We start from the raw sequence: 4,790 nt of genomic DNA, 5'->3' as shown, positions 1-4,790 counted from the left end.
GAGTTACTCTGCGTTAAATTTCCATGCTGACATTATTATCGGTGTTAGTGCTGGTTCCCAAGTAAACGAAATTCTCACCTTTCTCGAAATTATAACTGTCAACAGTGACGTGGGTGCCAAGGCGCGAATGTGCTGGCTGTTTGTTCTATGATAGGAGATACTTTGTCTTGTCCTTGTTTATAACTAGACCCATTCGCTTTGCTTCCTTATCCAACTAGGAAAGGGCAGAACAGACTTCGCGGTTTTTGATACCGATGATATCGATGTCATCGGCATCAGCCAGCAATTGCATGCTCTTGTAGTAACTTGTTCCTGAGTGGTTCAGTTCTGCAGCTCTTATTATATTCTCCAACATCAAATTAAAGAAACCACATGAAAGAGAGTCACCCTGTCTGAAGCCCCGTTCGGTGGCTAACGGCTCGGAGAGGTGTTTCCCAATTCTAACGGAGCTGGTGGTATTGCTCAGCATCATTTTACACAGCCGTATCAGTTTGGCGGGAATACCAAATTCAGACACAGCGGTGTATAGGCAACTCGTCGGGCATGCGTTCATCTGACCATATTATGCCTAAGAGTTGATGCATGCACCTCATCAACTCCTCGCCACCGTACTTGAATGGTTCAGCTGACAGACTGTCAGCTCCAGCAGCTTTGTTGTTTTTCAGCCGCGTTATTTGTATTCGTACCTCGCCATGGTCAAGCGGAGGAACATCGACTCCGTCATCATCGACTGGGGGCTCGGACTCTTCTTCTCCACAACCTTCCGTGCTGCTACCATTCAGTAGCGTGGAAAAATGTTACCTCCATAATTTAAATACGTTCTGCACTTCGGTAACTCTGTCTCCATTGTTGTTCTTACAGTAGCACGCCCTGATCTTGAAACCTTCCGTAAGTCGCCCAACTCTCTGGTAAAATTTTCGGGCATTCTGCCTGTCGGCCAGCATTTTAAGCTCTTCGCACTCTCGTATTTCGGCGTCTCTCTTCTTATTGCGGCAAATACGTCTTGCTTCCCTCTTCAGATCCCTATAGCGTTCCCACATGGCTCGCGTTGCGCCCGATCGCAACGGGGCCCTGTAGCCGGCATCTCTTTTCTCTGTCAGCTTCTTGACACTCCTCATCGTACCAGCTTTTTTTCGGGCTCGCTGAAATCCGACTTCTTTTTCCGTGGCGGTACTTAATAATAATAATAGATTGGCGCTTACACATATGTTAGTGTTTGGCCGAGCTTCTCCTCCGATTTGTGGCGTGCGCCTTGAAGTTGTCACACAAAGCGGAGGGACCTACAGTTTTACGCCGACTCCGAACGGCGATTGTATTTTTATGAGAAGTTGTTTTTCATGACAGAAAATAATTTATGCAAGCCCTTCTATCATATCGGCGGATTTCAGATCGTACAATTTTGTTGTAAATCTATGTACAAGTTCGCTTTTCCCGAGCATAAATTGTAGCAAATGACAATTATTCTAAGTCATTCTAAGTCGCCGGGAGCTATCACCAAACGGTTAATGTCAAAATTTTCTACTGGAACATTATCAAGAAAAGTTTCTTGGCCACCAACATTAGGCTCTTCAACAATTGGTTCAACGGGTGGGTGAACATTTGAGGATATATTATGAGAAATAACTTGTTCCCTATAACTATTTTCAATCAACGGATCATCTTCAACAGACGCAATAAAATGAACTTCTTCTTGGTTACTAAAGTTTGAAATCCAATTTTCGTTGACTTCAATATTGTGATCACTGTATAAAGGGGTGTTAACTAAAAACCGCAAGGCTTCCATAATTTTTGCAGGTCGTATGGTATCCGTCATATAATCGTGACTGTATTCCATACGCCTTCTCAAATGAATTTAAATGACATGTGTTTGATCAAACGATCGAGGAAGACATGTCACAATGTCATTCACGGAAATACGGACATTTACAACAGCACCATTTAGTGAACCATGCCCTTGATACCGCAATGGACGAATCGTCATGAATGGTAATCTGGGCATAATAAGATGCTCTTCTATAGGTGTTAGATTTTTCAGGCAATCAGGTATTTCTGTAAAATCTAGTCCATTAGCGAGACGTAACTTTGGGAGCTTTTTATTCTATATTGCATTTCTGCAAGTCACACAAAAATTAAAATTTTCATTTTCGGAGGGGAAATTATCCAAAAGATAGAAGGCTTATGCAACATTAGGGTGGCTTTTGGAAACTAATTGAAGTTTAATTGGCGTACTTGGTGTGGAAAGCATAAACCCCCACAGGAAGTACAAACTATTGTTGGCCCATTTTTAATGCTTTGTAAATAAGTGCGTCTGAAGTTATTAAAGCCGGCACCATTTTAAGAATCTTCATTATCAGCATTACTATCACGTATTGATCGATTTCACTCTGACTGTCTCTCATTTTCATTTTGTCTATTTTCTACGTCAACTCCATGACTCAATAATACAAGGTTGTGTAATTTGTGACAGCTAAAATTTGACACTCCTTTATCTAGATTTGTATTTTGGAAGTAGGAGAAAGGGGAAGAATGTGATGGCATTTTGCGAAAACGGTAGTAGAATGGTACTACAAAAAGTACGCAAGGTATACAATTAGAAGTAAAATGTTTATTATTAATTCTATGCGAATTTGCAATATATTTGGTGTTTTAATGGAAATACTAACCAATACATAAAATATGCATTTTTGATTTAAGTTATTCGTCATTTCCGGGAACAAATCTAGAATACCGACCGTTCAGCTATGCAAAAACGAAATATGCAGATCAATAGAACTTTTTATGCTCATTTCAACCATGCCAAAATGATTTGGCGCAAGTAAAAAATGAAGAGGTTCTAGAAGGTTAAAGTTCAGTTTTTAGTTATTTTAAATATTAATTAGTCTGTTCCTTTGAACTTCGCACTAAAACCTGTGGAACTGTCAAACGGGAGCGCAAACAGCACTATTTCCTGTAAAAACGTCAGTCGGTTTGTTTACATGTCATTTGTACAACACTGATTTGGCTGAAATATCACTAAATAATTATTAAAATCTATACATATTCAAACATTTCGTTGTTTACTTCCATTTTTTTACAAATATAAAATTCTTTGCTTTCACCGCTTTTTGTTTCTGCTTGTACATGCAAATCAGCTGATCGTTTGGCACTTTTCATGAACTTACAGGAAAAAAAAACTCCGGACTAAATCCTGTAACTTCTGACTAGGAACGGTTGCTCAGTTACTCTCTCAAAAGTGTTCCCACTTACAGGTTTTCTGTCAATAGGAACGACTGCCTGTAAGTTCTGACTAAATCCTGTAAACCGGACTGCTATTGGAACATACTAAGGGCCGGTTACTCAATGTCTGGTTAACATTAATCTGCGGTTAAACATCGTTATCGACGTCTTCGACTCCATGCATATAACAGGAAGTCGGTAACGTCGATAACGATGTTTAACCGCAGATTAGTGTTAACCAGACATTGAGTAACCGACCCTAAATATCTTATGAACTTTATAACCGATTAAAAAACTAATGACGTCACCATAAAGGTAATTAATTTTTCCTTCAGCTGATGTACATAATTTATAGCTTTTTGTATTTTTAAACCAAAACCACTAAAAAACGAACAAATGTTATTTTTTCATGAAATAACCTTTTTTGAAAAAACCGCATAATTAATGGTAAAGAAATTTATATTATTAAGAAAGTACAAGTTATTATCTTTAATTCGATATTACATATTTTATTATGATCTACTTTTGGGTTTCAACAATTTAGTGATAATAAAAAATACAAATAAACCTCTTATATCTTCTTTATTTTTTACCTGCGCCAAATAAATTTGGTATCGTTGAAATCAGCGAAAAAAGTTCTATCAATCGGCATTTTTGGTTATTTTATAGCTAAACGGCCGCTATTCTACACTTGTTGTAGAAAATTACGCAAACGAAGGTGACGCCAACGAATATTTAGTATGAAGAATTTTTGGTTTTACTACTAATATCACTAGAAACTATAGAGTAAGCAACATTCTGCACAAGTAAAGGAGCCGATTTTATGTGTGGGAGCGAGAAGACTATTTTATTACAAAACCTTACTGTTATTGAATCATGCGTCAACTCTATGAATACGTACTCGACATTGAATTCGCCGTCTCAAATCAGGCGTGTTATCCCGAATTTCTTTTCTTGTGAGTCGGCGACGTTCTGTTTCCTGACCACGCTGATTTTCTCTACGTTCAGTATCTAATCGAGCTTGGTATCTTTGGGTACGATCACGTCATCGTTCCAAATGTCTGTATTCACTTCTGCTGCGCAGGACTCTGCGAGCTTCAGTATTGCTGGATTGCTCCACAGACCGAATTACTGAATTTTCGCGTCGACATCTATGCTGAATAGTATTCCTGCTTTGCTCTGCAGTACGAATTACGGAATTTTCACCGCGATTTCTATGTTGTATCGTATTTCTAATTTGCTGAAAATACAGAATCTGAGGATTATCTCTACAAGACCTATGCTCTTGGGTAATCCTCACCTGCTCAACAGAGCGAATTGCAGAGTTTTGGCGGCGATATCTATGCCCCTGGGTATTCCTCTCCTGCTCAGCAGAGCGAATTCGAGAGTTTCCGCGGCGAGATCTATGTTGTCGGGTATTTCTCTCTTGCTCAACAGAGCGAATTTGAGAATTTTCGCACCGAGATTTATGCCCATGGGTATTCCTCGCCTGCTCAGCAGAGCGAATTTCTAAGTTTTCGCGGCGACATCTATGTGCTTGGGTGTTTCTCTCTTGCTCAGCAGAGCGAATTTGA

Source organism: Rhagoletis pomonella, unplaced genomic scaffold (assembly GCF_013731165.1).
Source record: "Rhagoletis pomonella isolate Grant_MI unplaced genomic scaffold, Rhpom_1.0 Rhpom_scaffold_00008, whole genome shotgun sequence".
NCBI classification, from domain to species: domain Eukaryota; kingdom Metazoa; phylum Arthropoda; class Insecta; order Diptera; family Tephritidae; genus Rhagoletis; species Rhagoletis pomonella.
Note: the sequence above shows the minus strand (reverse complement) of the source record.